Genomic DNA, 17,329 nt, shown 5'->3' with positions numbered 1-17,329 from the left:
GCTTGCCTCTAAACTTGGCTAAAAGACACGTAGTGTACAATATATTTGCTGCAACTTCTAACATTTACCCCACCGCAAATGAAAATATATATTCTTGTCTTGACTAGATGAGGGTGCAAACGACAATCACCAGGATGACAGGTAGGGATAGAAGATTATTTTAATAAAAAATGCTTCGAGACGACCTCATAGCATGGAGCCGACTCCAACGATTTTAAGCTTAGAGGCACGGTACACGCTATCCTAGACTATGTCACTATACTACCTCCCCTACACATGAAACTGCAACACGAGCGTTCGGGTTGCGCTTGGCTCTTCGCCTCTTTGGGAAGTCGAACAATGATGGTACTACTATAGTGGAGTACTACTAGTATGCTTCTGGCCATCTGACACCGAATGAACTACTGCATGTCCACCGCGTGCGGGAGGGAGAGTGTGTAGCGAAAGCTTCTCCTAGTCCTGCGAGCCAACACGCTCATGGTCGAGGGAGAGGGCGTTGTAATCAAACTTCTCCGTGTTGTATGAGTTGACGCGACACATCAAAGCAGTGCACTCGACTTATTTCAATAATTTGCGTTTACCGATGCATTAATTACAACACATGCATGCATGCATGCCGTGACTTTCCTTTTGATACTTGTATGTGTTGATTTAATGCACCTTGAAGTAGTATGAATATGTGATGGTAAAACTTTCTAATGCCCAGACCTAAAGCGAGAATGGTTGTGCACGAGGACGGCGAGATCATGCCGACGAAATAGGACCCGACGATGGAGCTCTCTATGGTCTCTATGGACCTCACGTTGCTCCACTGCCCCTTGTGCCTTCGCCCCTTGAAGCCTCCAGTGTATGAGGTTCAAATACACCTTGTCCGTTCGGTTGATCAAGCAAGGTGCAGGTTTCTTGATTGATGTGATGTTCGATTGATTTGTGCAGTGCAAGGGAGGGCGCCTGGCCTGCGCGGACTGCCGCGGCGAGCGCCCCGGGAACCAGCAGCAGTGCCAGAAGTGCGAGTGTGAAGGCGACTTTGACGTGCGGAACACGGCGATGGACGCCGTCCTCTCCTCGGTGAGGGTGGAGTGCCCACATGAAGGCTGTGGGCTTTAGGTCACTTACCACAAGCTCGCCGATCACCAGAGCGTGTGTCTGCTCGCGCCCTGCAAATGCCCCATGCCCGTCTGTGGCTACGAAGGCCCGTTGCCGGCGCTCCCCCACCACATCAGCATCGTGCATCCCATGCCCATGCACAGGATCCAGTACGACAAGGTGCTCCAGCTGCAAGTGCCAGTGTTGGAGCCACGGCTCTTGCTGTTCGCGGAGGAGGACGGCCGCACATTTTTCATGGTCGGCGGCATGCTCGGCATCGGCGCACGTATCACCGTGTCAGTCGTCTGCATCAGAGCGGGGGCGTCCCCACTGTCGCACTACACGGCCAAGCTGTGGGCAAACGGCCCGGCGGGGGAGCCCAAAGGTAGGACGACGCCGTCAAGGTGCAGAACAAGGTGACAAGTAGCAAGGATCCCGGCGACGTCGCCGTGCAGGAACTGACCTTTTTCACAGTTCCGCCCAAGCTGCTGGCCAGGGCTGGGTTGTCGAGGATGGTGTCCCTCCACATTGAGATTGACAAGCTCACCTCCTAAATGATTCTACTGTGCCTTCTGTTTATCTTAGTAATATGCTAATATAGGGGTTAGCTCGGTCTACTTTAGCTTAAGAGATGGTGGGTTTTGGTGGCGATGCAGCAATTACTTTGACATCAGATCAGCAGTTAAAGTAATTTCCAGCAGTCGAACGGATATTTTGTGTCTGTTGGATATAAAGATCCTTTGGGTAAGAAGTATAAGCAGCTTATATGCTTGTTTGTTCAGGAAGTGTTGCATACTTCTGCGAGTTGATGCGACACATCAAAGTAGTAGTACTACTAGTAGTACTCACCCAACTGCGCACCAGGCAAACAAAGCTCGTGTCGTGTCCGTGTGCGGTCCGCACATTAACCAAAACCTCGCGCCTCCAACTGAGCCTCCGCGTTTTAAACTTCTCAATCTCAAGGCCAAGGAGCAACGGGAACCTATCATAGAGCCAATCGGATGGTTGAGAACACTACAATTCGTAGCTCCATATGCGTGTGTGAGAGAGGATGAGTGCGTGCGTGCACCTTTTTCTCTTCGTGTATAACATACTAAACTCAGAGTACAAGTGTATGTGGGTGGCATCGACCTAGGGAGATAGAGATGGTGCGTGCGAGAAGTCCCGAGAGACTAGGTGTGTCCGTGGGAAAGAGGGAGAGATATAATACGTGTTGATGTAATGCGTGTGAAAAAAAGAGTAGTCTATAGCTCGCCACGAGGCTATTCCTGTCGAATGCCCCAATAACCGTAAGATATGTATCCAATGGTGCCAGTTATTGCACGTACACGGCAATAGAAAAATAAGTACCATGGCATATTACAAAACTGCTTCACCACGGCCGAGAACGCGTGCCCACGTTACGCCATCCAGGAATAGTGCCGCACTTCGAAACTAGAACCATCAACAAATTTTGAGCTTGCATCTCTTCACATTCCAAATTACTACCACGCTATATTTAGTTGCAAACCTGTTCACACCGATCACAACCTAAACGGTTTCCCACTTAGGAGTGTATTAGTACTCGGTTATTAATACTACTATGCCAAGATGACTGCACATTCCTCCTCAACTCCTCATCCACAAAAACAAACAAGTCATTCAGCATCGTTCCCTTGCGTCTGCCATGGCTAGCATGAGTTCTGGGTCGAGAGATTACCACCAGGGAGAGGCAAGCATGGAAGCGGAAGCACGAGAGATCTCCCGCCTCGCCGTGAAAGTAGCCGACATGTCCCACCACGTGGCAGTAGCAACACAGAGGTCCCGCCACGCCGCCGAAGCAGCACGAAGGTCCCGCCGCGCCGTCGATGCAGCAGACTGGTCCGGCCGTGCCGCAGAAGCAGAAGAGATGTCCCACCGCTCCACGAATGCAGCAGAGATGTCCTCCTGCGCCGCGGCAGCCTGGGAAAATGTCTCGCGAGCAGGCGAGGACTCTTACAGGAGCATGCATGCGATCGTCCATAGCCAGATGGATCAAATCTCCGGCTGGGCAAGGTTGTAGGACGACAAGAAAGCCTCGTTTGAACAGGCTACCAGCATCATCTGGCAACTAGGGAAGGGCAATGCGAAGCTCTGGGCCGAGCGCGACCTGCTGAGGGTAAAGATCGCCAGAAGGGCGAAACAGGCGGAGGTGACCGCTGCCTTGTTGAAGAGGACGGGCATCATCATCAAGAAACTTATGGACGAGAATGCCATGTTCCGCATCGAGCGTGGAAGGCTGGTGGAGGAATCCGTGGATGCTTCCAAGCAGCGTATTAAGGACATGAAACTAATGAAAGAGATCATCGCTGCTCGCCGCGAAAACTAGTCTCCGCGACCTGCAGCGCATAAAGAAAGTAGAGATCAGCGAGCCAGATCGTTGTATGCGTCTTCCTTCTTCTTTTGCCCTTCTGTATTTTGGGCATAGCCGCATGTGGCTTTTTAATTATATTCCTAAATATGTAAGACAATTATTATCCACTGTCGTCGTCCTTATATATTCATTAGTCTTGCTATAAGTCGCAGTAGATGCTATATAGGTCCGTCGGATCTTACATCAAGATCCGTGCAAAATTTTCTTTTCAGATTTTCTATTTTCTATCTTAAATCTCAGTCGGGTGAGACATAGCCATGCCATTAAACAGGGGCTCGGGCACCATTAATGGAGACCTCATGAGAGAGGTGGGCGGCAGATGGAGGTCAAAGGGCTCTCCTCCCGATAAGCACGCGCAGGGGTCTGATCGCACGCCTCCCGTACTCAAATAGCTACCCTGCATGACACCTCCTAGCCAATAAAAAAGGGGACGTGTGGCGGCACGTAAATGGTAAATAGAATGCCCACGGTTTCAATAATACTTGTGTTTCCGATTGTAACATGACAACACTTGTTCCAAAATGACTTTGTTGATTCTTAATGTGTGCACCTTTGCAAACTTGACAGCAAAATTACCATAGCATGTTGGTGCCATGTCATGACACCAAGCCAAGTTTCATGATTTTCATGCGTGTTTTGGATTTACATGAATTAAAAAACCAAGTTTCTCAATGTTTCCGGCCAAGCCACGACGCCCAGATGTTTGAATTTCATTCCCATTTCTTGCATGGGACCTAGAAATTTACCCGAGGACACACATGTGATGTTTCAACCAACTTTGGTGCACTGGAGTATGTGCTTGTAGTTCAAATTTGAATATGCACATTAATGACCAGAAACTCAATTAATGTATAAAAAGGCCAAACGAACCCGGAATAATTCCAAAATTTAACACGACACTCATATAGTTCTATGTTGCCTCTGTAAAGAAAATCAAGGGGGGGGGCAGCGTATATCATTTCACACACAAAGGTGACATGTTCCCTCTCAGAACCACGAGCCTTCTTGAGAGAAGCTCCAGTTTGCAAGAAGCTTATACCAAAACATGTTCCAATTCAGCCAAAAAACTTACCACATCATGTTAGTACCATGACATGACACCATGCCAAGTTTCATGATTTTCAGGCGTGTTTTGGATTTACAAGAATTTTAAAACCAAGTTTCTCAATGTTCTTGTTCGAGCCACGACGCTCAGATGTTTGAATTTCATTCCCATTTCTTGCATGGGACCTAGAAATTCACCCAAGGACACACATGTTATTTTTCAACCAACTTTGGTGCACTGGAGCATGTGCATGTAGTTCAACATTGAATTATGCACAATAAATGACCAGAAGCTCAATTAATGTATAAAAAAGGCCAAATAAACCCGGAATAATTCCAAAATTTAACACGACACTCATGTAGTTCTATGTTGCCTCTGTAAAAAAATCAAGGGGGGGGGGGTAGCGTATATCGTTTCGCACACAAAGGTGACACGTTCCCTCTCAGAACCACTAGCCTTCTTGAGAGAAGCTCTGGTTTGCAAGAAGCTTATACCAAAACTTGTTCCAATTCGTCCAATTTTTTACCACAACATGTTAGTGCCATGACATGACACCATGCCAAGTTTCATGATTTCCAGGCGAGTTTTGGATTTACAAGAATTTAAAAACCAAGTTTCTCAATGTTCTCGGCCGAATCACGACGCCCAGATGTTTGAATTTCATTCCCATTTCTCATGGGACCTAGAAATTCACCCAAGGACACACATGCGATTTTTCAACCAACTTTGGTGCACCGAAGCATGTGCTTGCAGTTCAAATTTGAATTATGCACACTAAATGTCCAAAAACTCAATTAATGTATAAAAAAGGCCAAACGAACCCGGAATAATTCCAAAATTGAATAGGGCACTCATATAGTTCTATGTTGCCTTTGTAAAGAAAATCAAGGGGGAGGCAGCGTATATCGTTTTGCACACAAAGGTGACACGTTCCCTCTTGGAACCACGAGGCTTGTTGAGAAAATCTCTGGTTCACAAGAAGCTTATACCAAAACTTGTCCCAATTCGGCCAAAAATTATACATATGAAAACAGGGTTTAGATTATCCCGAACATCTCGCTGCCTAGACCAATGTAATGTGATTTGAATTCAACATAAAACTGATACAAATATTTGAATTGGAGATCGTATGGTACATGTAGTTCATAATGAAATGTGATTCCTACTATATGCATGTTTTCTGTTATCAAGATAATATTTAAATGATGGTATAACTTGACAACAATCGTGTTCAAATAAGGAAAATTGATTCAAATTTAGTCCATATGGTTGATGACAATATATATGTTCATAGGGTGGAGTAAAATGTTCATATAAGATGGAAGATCAAAATGTAGGACTACATCCATTATAAACCGCAAGGTCACTAACGATATTTTTGAATTCAACATAACGTGGATTCAAAAATTGAAATTCGAGATCCTGGCATTTGTAATCATATAAAAAGGGACATGACTCTTTCTTGTGGTGGGAATTGCTTTGTTTTTTGTTTTTGCTGAGGGAAGTGTGAATTGATTTGGTACTGTACTGTAACGCCCATGATGTGGCTATATCTCCCACGTGTCGAGGCACGACTTAGAGGCATAACCGCATTGTGGTTTTGTCGCAAGAAGGGTCATCTTCACACAATCCCATGTACTGAACAAGAATGGGATAAGGAGTTGGCTTACAATCGCCACTTCACACAATACATAAATAAATCATACATCAATCAGAGTACAATCAAGGTCCGAGTACGGAACCGAAAGAAAAGAAGACAACCCCAAATGCTAGATCCCCGATCGTCCCAACTGGGCTCCACTACTGATCATCCGGAATAGAAACATAGTAACAACCACGTTCCTCGTCGAACTCCCACTTGAGCTCGGTTGCGTCATCTGCACTGGCATTGTCGGCACCTGCAACTGTTTTGGTACAATCTGTGAGTCACGAGGACTCAGCAATCTCACACCCGCGAGATCAAGACTATTTAAGCTTATAGTAAAGGATGGTGTAATGAGGTGGAGCTGCAGCAGACATTAAGCATATATGGTGGCTAACATACGCAACTGAGAGCGAGAAGAGAAGCAACGCAACGGTCGTGAAGCTAGAGATGATCAAGAAGTGATCCTGAAACTACTTACGTTCATGCATAACTCAAACCGTGTTCACTTCCCAGACTCCGCCGAAAAGAGACCATCACGGCTACACACACGGTTGATGTATTTTAAATTAAGTCAAGTGACAAGTTCTCTACAACCGGATATTAACAAATTCCCATCTGCCACATAACCGCGGGCACGGCTTTCGAAAGATAATACCCTGCAGGGGTGTTCCAACTTAGCCCATTATAAGCTCTCATGGTCAGTCTCAGAATCCCGGTTTACAAGACATTTCGACAATGGTAAAACAAGACCAGCAAAGCCGCCCGATGTGTCGACAATCCCGATAGGAGTCGCACGTACCTCGTTCTCAGGACACACCAGATGAACACTACGTACAAGTAGAACCAGCCCTCGAGTTTCCCCGAGGTGGCGCTGCAAGTGGCTCTAGTTTGGACCAGCACTCAGAGGAACACTGGCCTGGGGGTTTAAATAAAGATAACCCTTGAGTCTGCAGAACCCAAGGGAAAAAGGCTTAGGTGGCAAATGGTAAAACCAAGGTTGGGCCTTGCTGAAGGAGTTTTATTCAAAGCGAACTGTCACGGGGGTCCCATAAATCACCCAACCGCGTTAGGAACGCAAAATCAAGGAACATAACACCGGTATGACGGAAAACTAGGGCGGCAAGAGTGGAACAAAACACCAGGCATAAGGCCGAGCCTTCCACCCTTTACCAAGTATATAGATGCATTAATTAAATAAGAGATATTGTGATATCCCAACAATATCCATGTCCCAACATGGAACAAACTTCATCTTCACCTGCAACTAGCAACGCTATAAGAGGGGCTGAGCAAAAGCGGTAACATAGCCAAACAATGGTTTGCTAGGAAAGGATGGTTAGAGGCTTGACATGGCAACATGGGAGGCATGATATAGCAAGTGGTAGGTAGCGCGGCATAGCAATAGAGCGGAACAACTAGCAAGCAAAGATAGAAGTGATTTCGAGGGTATGGTCATCTTGCCTGAAATCCCGCAAGGAAGAAGATCGAGTCCATGAAGAAGACAAACGGATGAAGTCGAACGAATCCTCACAACTCCGGAACGGAACCGAAGCTAATGAGAGAAGCAACCCGGAAAGAAAGAAACAACAAAGTAAACAACCACCACATACACATGGCATGATACACAATCAAGTATGATGCATGTCCGGTTCAATGAGCATGGCATTGCAAAGTGCAACAAACAACACTACAAATTAAGTGGAGCTCAATATGCAACGAGTTGCATATTGATGAAGCACCACATCAATTATTTAGTTCTCTCTCGTTTATGTACCCAACAATATTACATGTTATTAAACATGGCAAGAGGTGAAGCATAATTGAACTAACTATTTAGGCAAGTTTAAGTGAGGCCGGAAACAAGAAACAACAATTCCGGAAAATCCCCATATGCATAATTAGCAATTTAATGGAAACAACAAATATAAACATTTAAATGTCGTTATCATGATGCAGATGACATTTACATGTTTTATGCAATTTGTGAAAATGTTGACATGAGCATGTTTTGAAGCATGATAAGAGCATTTGTCGCCATGACGGAATGAAAGGGCGCCATGGCGACAATAACGGGAATGGTGCAACGACAACATTCCGATGATCCGGCAATTCGTGGAAATGCCGGTGCAAAAGAACAAGTGTGCGGAACATGCAAGAGTGACGGGGAGTGATCCCGGTAACCGGGTGTCCCACGAGTCGACGACATGGCAAACAAGGAGGAACGATCAAGCGGCGATACGAACATGGTGCAACCATGGGCATCTCATACAACACATCACATGCATTCGTTCATGGCGGTCACAACGGTGGTTATACCTTCGAAGCGTGCATTTCGGGGCAGACGGGTTCGAAGTGGAAGTAGTTGTACATGTTCCGTAGATGTTCGGGTCGTCGGTAGATGTACTTGGTGAAATCCACGGGATCCGTAGTTGTACATGGTCTTCGCGTTGCAGTCTGACTTGGCAATTCCAAAACGTTCACCGATAGTGGAACTGGGTGGTCTCGACGGTCGTCGTGGTACTTGTCAGTCTGCGAAGTCGATCTCGGGGTCTTGGCATATTCATCGTGGACAAAGTTGCGTCCAGCAACAACAGGATCCGGAGGTGCAGAGGCAAGAAGGAGGCCAACGACGAGGCTCTCGGCAGCGAGGGCCAGCAGTCCGGCGACGCAGACGACAGGGACGGCGCGGAGCAGCGACCTGCTGCTGGTCGCCGGCGTGGGCAAGACAAGGGGCGACGGAGCTTTCCGGGGTGGCGCGAAACAGAGGAGGCGGAGCTCCTGCAGGGTGTAGCCACGGCGAGGGGGGAGGTCAAGGCCGGTGGCGCTGCAGCATGACGGCACGGCGGCCGGACGTCACGGCGGACGAAGCAGGGAGGCAGAGGAGTGGGACTTCGGCGACGAGGTGCAGCGGCGGAGCTTCGAGCTCGGCCGGCAGCGGCCATGGAGGACAGTGGCGGAGGCGACCGGCGAGCAGGAGGTGCGGGCGTCGGGGCCATGGGGATCAGGCACGAGGAAGAGAGCGAGAGGAGGGAGAGATGGGGATCAGGCGCGAGGCGGGTGTGGCGGCGGGCACGGGAACGAGAGGAAGAGATGGGGATCGGGAGAGAGTGTGGTGAGGGGCTAGGGTTAGAGCTGGTGGGGGCGCCGGCTGGGCTGCTGGGAGGAAGGATGGGCCGGCCTGGGCTGTCTCTCCCCTCTCTCCCTCTCATACTTTCTTTAACAGAAAAGAATTAGAGAGAAGAAAAGAAAGAGAGGGTTAGGGAAAGAAGTTGGACATGGGGATAATTTTCCCGGGCTCATAAAAATGCGCAGAATTTGACAAACATGGCCTGAGGATTTTTAGAGGAAGTAAAATCCACACGCATTGGATTTAACTTGTCAAGTTTGAATTTCGAAACCCATTCAAATGAACTTCAAATGGGTTGAAATTATAGGAGATGACCCTACACAATAGATGTGATTTATGGGCAGATTTGGAACATTAATGGGTAGAGTAAAATTGCAACTCAATTTTACTAAAAAGGCCCCAAAGGAAGAAAAGAAGTTGAGTAGGATAAAAGGAAATTTGAAGAACGGTGCATATGTGTTATGGGTGATTCCAAGCCAATGGAATGGTTTAATATAGCTCCCTAAATATTAGGAGGATATGTTTTAAAGAGAAACCACCATGTGAGTTCCCTCAATTTAAATGTACCAAAGATCCATACAATTTATTTATCTGAGTATTTTTTTTAAAAGGGTTGCATGATGACATGATGCAATGCAAGAGATGCAACAAACAAAACAAATCACACGACGAAACTCAGAGCATCTGGAAGTCTTCTGTAGCGTCGGTCTCGGGGCGTTACAACACTCCACCACTACAAGAGGATCTCGTCCCGAGATCTAAGATGGCACCGGAGAAAAATGGAAGAGGAAGAGAAGAGGTAAAACTAAGTTGCTTCTTGACAAACGAGTGAAACCACGAACCTTGAGAGGTTGAACAAATTAAAAGAGAGAATACAACGAAGATGAATAAAGTTGAAAACAATCCGTTAGAAAAGGGGAACAAGGAACATTATGGGAACCTTGTGGGTTGAAAGACATGAAACAAGGGCTTAACGAACCAAAAGAATATGAAACCACACCGGTATAACGAGATAGCCAAGGAACAAGAATGACATAATTTTGACAGCACTCCGGTTGAAAAGAGAAGGAAAAACTTGATAAGATGAAAAGAAATTGAGGAGATGACACAACACTCCGGTTAAATGGATAAGCACGAAAAGAAAATGATCTTCACGATTCGAGATGATAAGCGAAGAGAGCAACATCACCATGCCTCCGGAAGAAATAAGTAAAAGAAGATAGATCCTTGGAATAACGAATGGAGAAGAAAATGACAACTTCTGCCACAAATGAGCTTGGAAAGCACCCTTCCAAGAAGGTTATAACGGAGTTGTTGGAAAATCAACAACGAAAAGAACAAGCTTGTTGAGGGCTTATGGAACACATCTCAAAATTATGAGGTGACAACCCGCCACTAACGGAAACAGTTGATTGAATTGAGATCAACAAGGGGATGAAAACTTCTTCACCAAGATGAGAAGGAGAAAACTTGATCATTGATAAACACCACAAATAGCTACATTCCTTAGGGAAGGCTATAGGTGTGATTTCTAGCCTTCCCCAAGTTGCTTTCCACTCAAATCCAACCACAAGAATCTTGATTTCTAGCCTTCCCCAAGTTGCTTTCCACTCAAATCATCTTTCCACCATATCCAAATCTGTGTGAGAGTGTTGAGTGTTGGGGAGACTATCATTTGAAGCACAAGAGAAAGGAGTTCATCATCAACACAACATCTATTACCTTTTGGAGAGTGGTGTCTCCTAGATTGGTTAGGTGTCGCTTGGGAGCCTCCGACAAGATTGTGGAGTTGAACCAAGAAGTTTGTAAGGGCAAGGAGATCGCCTACTTCGTGAAGCTCTACCCGAGTGAGGCAAGTCCTTCATGGGAAATGGTCGTGGTGGGATAGACAAGGTTTCTTCTGCATGGACCCTTCGTGGGTAGAGCCCTCCAAGGACTCGCGCAACTGTTACCCTTCGTGGGTTGAAATATCTAATACGTCTCTGTCGTATCTATAATTTTTTATTGTTCCATGCCAATATTCTACAACTTTTATATACTTTTGGCAACTTTTTATACTATTTTTGGGACTAACATATTGATCCAGTACCCAGTGCCAGTTCCTGTTTGTTGCATGTTTTTTGTTTCACAGAAAAACCATATCAAACGGAGTCCAAACGGGATAAAAACTGACGAAGATTTTTTTGGAATATATGTGATTTTTGGCAAGATGAATCAACGCGAGACGATGCCCGAGGGGGCCACGAGGCAGGGGGCATGCCCCTGACCCTCGTGGCCACCCCGTAAGGCAGTTGGTGCCCTTCTTTTGCCGCAAGAAAGCCAATATCCGGATAAAAACCGTGTCAAAATTTCAGCCCAATCGGAGTTACGGATCTCCGGGAATATAAGAAACGGTGAAAGGGCAGAATCAGGGAGCGCAGAAACAGAGAGAGACAGAGAGACAGATCCAATCTCGGAGGGGCTCTCACCCCTCCCATGCCATGGAAGCCAAGGAACAGAGGGGAAACACTTCTCTCATTTAGGGAGAAGGTCAAGGAAGAAGAAGAAGAAGAAGAAGAAGGGGGGCTCTCTCCCCCTCTCTCCCGATGGCGCCGGAACGCTGCCAGGACAATCAGAGTCACCGCAATCTACACCAACACCTCCGTCATCTTCACCAACATCTCCATCACCTTCCCCCATCTATCTACAGCGGTCCACTCTTCCGCAACCCACTTTACCCTCTACTTGAACATGGTGCTTTATGCTTCATATTATTATCCAATGATGTGTTGCCATCCTATGATGTCTGAGTAGATTTTCGTTGTCCTATCGGTAATTGGTGAATTGCTATGATTGGTTTGATTTGCTTGTGGTTATGTTGTTGTCCTTTGGTGCCCATCATATGAGCGCGCGCGTGGATCACACCATAGGGTTAGTTGTATGTTGATAGGACTATGTATTGGAGGGCAAGAGTGACAGAAGCTTCAACCTAGCATAGAAATTGATGCATACGGGATTGAAGGGGGACCAATATATCTTAATGCTATGGTTCGGTTTTACCTTAATGAACGTTAGTAGTTGCGGATGCTTGCTAATAGTTCCAATCATAAGTGCATAGAATTCCAAGTCAGGGATGACATGCTAGAAGTGGCCTCTCCCACATAAAACTTGCCATCGGTCTAGTAAAGTAGTCAATTTCTTAGGGACAATTTCGCAACTCCTACCACCACTTTTCCACACTCTCTATACTAACTTTATTGCTTCTTTATCTAAACAGCCCCTAGATTTTATTTACGTGCTCTTTATTATCTTGCAAACCTATCCAACAACACCTACAAAGTACTTCTAGTTTCATACTTGTTTTAGGTAAAGCGAACGTTAAGCGTGCGTAGAGTTGTATTGGTGGTCGATAGAACTTGAGGGAATATTTGTTCTACCTTTAGCTCCTTGTTGGGTTCGACACTCTTACTTATCGAAAGAGGCTACAATTGGTCCCCTATACTTGTGGGTTATCAAGACCTTTTTCTGGTGCCCTTGCCGGGGAGTTATAGCGTGGGGTGAATATTCTCATGTGTGCTTGTTTGCTTTATCACTAAGTAGTTTTCATTTTGTGCTCTTGTTTTCTATCTTTAGTTATGGGTAGGAAACGCAAAATACCAAAAAAATTAGTGGTACCTACTGAACCAATGGTTGAAAACCCACTCAAAATCTATCACACTCCTGAAGCTTTTTACTTGGATCATCTTCGATCCCTATGTGCTCGTGCTGAAACCCCAACTAGCTTAGTTGAGGGAAAATCTTTAGATGAGCATGCTTGTTATGTGCGACACCGCTTATCTCAAAAAGGGAAACTTTTATGGGATCAAATTCATCGTTTGCAATGCTATGCTTGGAATTTATGTGAAATATATGATTTTACTTGTTGTTCTGAAGACCCTAAGAAACACCTTCCCTACCAATGTGAGTTTAGTGATAATGGAATCGTATCTTCGTATGCTAAGGGTGTTTATAATTACTATGATGTTCAACAAATTGAAGAATTTGTTGCTTTTAAGGGTGCTTATGAAATTACTTCTTTGATTGGAAAGTATGATGCTACTCTTTACAAATCTGAAAAATTTGCCATACTTAAATATTGTTATGATAATTATGCTTCTAATGCCTATGTTAAACCATATCTTGAGGACTCCTCTGCTGTCCAAGAAGAGACTAATATTTTGCAGGAGTCTATGGAAGAAGGAATTGATGAAACTGTGGGCTCATTGGATGAAAAAAGATGATGAGGAGAGCGAAGAACAAAAGGAGGAAGAGCGGATTAGCTACCCGTGCCCACCTTCTAATGAGAGTAACTATTCAACTCATACATTGTTTAATTTCCCTTCGTGCTTACTGAAGGATGATTGCTATGATGATTGTTATGATCTCGTTGATTCTTTTGAAATATCCCTTTTTGATGATGCTTGCTATGCTTGTGGCCAAGATGCCAATATGAATTATGCTTATGGAGATGAACTTTCTATAGTTCCTTATGTTAAACATGAAATTGTTGCTATTGCACCCACGCATGATAGTCCTATTATCTTTTTGAATTCTCCCGACTACACTATATCGGAGAAGTTTGCCCTTATTAAGGATTATATTGATGGGTTGCGTTTTACTACTACACATGATGATTTTGATAGATATAATATGCATGTGCTTGCTGCTCCTACTTGCAATTATTATGAGAGAGGAACTACATCTCCGCCTCTCCATGTTTCCAGTCAGATAAAATTGCAAGAAACTGTTTATACCATGCATTGGCCTTTACTTGATGTTCATGAATTGTTCTTGTATGACATGCCGATGCATAGGAAGAGAGTTAGACTTCGTCATTGCTTGATATATGTTACTTTGTGCTCACTACTAAATCAAAAATCTTTGTTAATAAAAATTGGCTTTGATATACCTTGGATCCGGGTGGATCCATTACTTGAGCACTATATGCCTAGCTTAATGGCTTTAAAGAAAGCGTTGCCAAGGAGACAACCCGGAAGTTTTAGAGAGTCATTTATTTCTGTTGTGTGCTTTTATAAAGTTTAAAAACAAAAATAATGTGCCAAGATTTGCCTTTAGGATGTTTACATTGCTTGTTGGTTTGTGTGGTGCAAAACAGAAACTTTGGCTGTAGTGCGTGATTTTACATTTTTTTACTGGAACGTCAAACGGTTCTGAAACTTTTTGCACTGTCTTTCTATAATTTTTTTTTATTTTTACTAATTTTTCAGAATTTTTGGAGTACCAGAGGTATGGTGAATGTTCACATTACTACAGACTGTCCTGTTTAAGACAGATTCTGTTTTTGATGCATAGTTTGCTTGTTTTGATGAAACTATCGATTTCTATCAGTGGGTTAAGTCATGGAAAAGTTATATTAAAGTAGCTACAATGCAAAACCAAAATATGAATTGGTTTGTAGCAGTACTTAGAGTAGTGATTTTCTTTATTATACTAACGGATCTTACCGATATTTCTATTGAGTTTTGTGTGGATGAAGTGTTCGAAGATCGAGGATGTCTCGATGTGAGGAGAAGGAGGAGAGGCAAGAGCTCAATCTTGGGGATGCCCAAGGCATCCCCAGTAAATATTTAGGGAGACTCAAGCGTCTAAGCTTGGGGATGCCTCGGAAGGCATCCCATCTTTATTCAACAAGTATCGATATGTTTTCGGATTCGTTTCGTTCATGTGATATGTGCAAATCTTGGAGCGTCTTTTGCATTTAGTTTTCACTTTTCTTTGATGCACCATGCTGGTATGAGATAGTACATGGTTGATTTATAGAATGCTCTTTGCACTTCACTTATATCTTTTGAGTATGGCATTATAGAATGCTTCATGTGCTTCACTTATATCATTTGAAGTTTGGATTGCGTGTTTCTCTTCACATAGAAAACCGCCATTTGTAGAATGCTCTTTTGCTTCACTTATATTTGTTAGAGCGTGCGCATATCTTTGGTAGAAAGAATTAAACTCTCTTGCTTCACTTATATCTATTTAGAGAGATGACAGGAATTGGTCATTCACATGGTTAGTCATAAAATCCTACATAATACTTGTAGATCACTGAATATGATATGTTTGATTCCTTGCAATAGTTTTGCGATATAAAGATGGTGATATTAGAGTCATGCTAGTGGGTAGTTGTGGATTTTATAAATACTTGTGTTGAAGTTTGTGATTCCCGTAGCATGCACGTATGGTGAACCGTTATGTAACGAAGTTGGAGCATGAGGTATTTATCGATTGTCTTCCTTATGAGTGGCGGTCGGGGACGAGCGATGGTCTTTTCCTACCAATCTATCCCCCTAGGAGCATGCGCATAGTACTTTGTTTTGATGACTAATAGATTTTTGCAATAAGTATGTGAGTTCTTTATGACTAATGTTGAGTCCATGGATTATACGCACTCTCACCCTTCCATCATTGCTAGCCTCTTCGGTACCGTGCATTGCCCTTTCTCACCTCGAGAGCTAGTGCAAACTTCGCCGGTGCATCCAAACCCCGTGATATGATACGCACTGTCACACATAAGCCTCCTTATATCTTCCTCAAAACAACCACCATACCTACCTATCATGGCATTTCCATAACCATTCCGAGATATATTGCCATGCAACTTCCATCATCATCATATACATGACTTGAGCATTTATTGTCATATTGCTTTGCATGATCGTAAGATAGCTAGCATGATGTTTTCATGGCTTGTCCATTTTTTTATGTCATTGCTACGCTAGATCATTGCACATCCCGGTACACCGCCAGAGGCATTCATATAGAATCATATCTTTGTTCTAGTATCGAGTTGTAATATTGAGTTGTAAGTAAATAAAAGTGTGATGATCATCATTATTAGAACATTGTCCCCTGTGAGGTTATCAAAATAAAAGTGGCCAAAGAAGCCCCCAAAAAAAGGAGAGAGGCCAAAGAAGCCTAAAAAAAGGAGAAAAAATTAAAAAAAAAGAGAGAAAAGAGTGAAGGGACAATGTTACTATCCTTTTACCACACTTGTGCTTCAGAGTAGCACCATGTTCTTCATATATAGAGTTTCTTGAGTTATCACTCTCATATACTAGCGGGAATTTTCATTATAGAACTTGGCTTGTATATTCCAACGATGGGCTTCCTCAAATGCCCTAGGTCTTCATGAGCAAGCAAGTTGGATGCACACCCACTTAGTTTCAGTTTGAGCTTTCATACACTTATAGCTCTAGTGCATCCGTTGCATGGCAATCCCTACTCCTCACATTGACATCAATTGATGGGCATCTCCATAGCCCGTTGATTAGCCACGTTGATGTGAGACTTTCTTATTTTTGGATTCTCCACACAACCTCCACCATCATATTCTATTCCACCTATAGTGCTATGTCCATGGCTCACGCTCATGTATTGCGTGAAAGTTGAAAAGGTTTGAGAACGTCAAAAGTATGTAACAATTGCTTGGCTTGTCATCGGGGTTGTGCATGATTTGAATATTTTGTGTGGTGAAGATGGAGCATAGCCAGACCATATGATTTTGCAGGTTTAACTTTCTTTGGCCATGTTATTTTGAAAAGACATGATTGCTTTATTAGTATGCTTGAAGTATTATTGTCTTAATGTCAAAAGATAGACTATTGCTTTGAATCACTCGTGTCTTAATATTCATGCCATGACTAGATTACATGATCAAGATTATGCTAGGTAGCATTCCACATCAAAAAGTATCTTTTTTATCATTTACCTACTCGAGGACGAGCAGGAATTAAGCTTGGGGATGCTGATATGTCTCCGTCGTATCTATAATTTTTTATTGTTCCATGCCAATATTCTACAACTTTTATATATTTTTGGCAACTTTTTATACTATTTTTGGGACTACCATATTGATCCAGTGCCCAGTGCCAGTTCCTGTTGCATGTTTTTTGTTTCGCAGAAAATCCATATCAAACGGAGTCCAAACGGGATAAAAACTGACGGAGATTTTTTTGGAATATATGTGATTTTTGGGAAGAAGAATCAATGCGAGACGAT

The 17,329-nt window shown here is 43.9% G+C and overlaps 1 pseudogene; it reads left to right on the top strand.

Moving 5' to 3' along the window:
- Positions 1 to 719: 719 nt before the first annotated feature.
- Positions 720 to 1,640, top strand: LOC141021515 (putative E3 ubiquitin-protein ligase SINA-like 6; annotated as a pseudogene).
- The last annotated feature ends 15,689 nt before the right edge of the window (positions 1,641 to 17,329 follow it).

Source organism: Aegilops tauschii, chromosome 4, assembly GCF_002575655.3.
Source record: "Aegilops tauschii subsp. strangulata cultivar AL8/78 chromosome 4, Aet v6.0, whole genome shotgun sequence".
Classification (NCBI taxonomy): domain Eukaryota; kingdom Viridiplantae; phylum Streptophyta; class Magnoliopsida; order Poales; family Poaceae; genus Aegilops; species Aegilops tauschii.
This window is presented reverse-complemented; position numbering and strand designations above follow the sequence as displayed.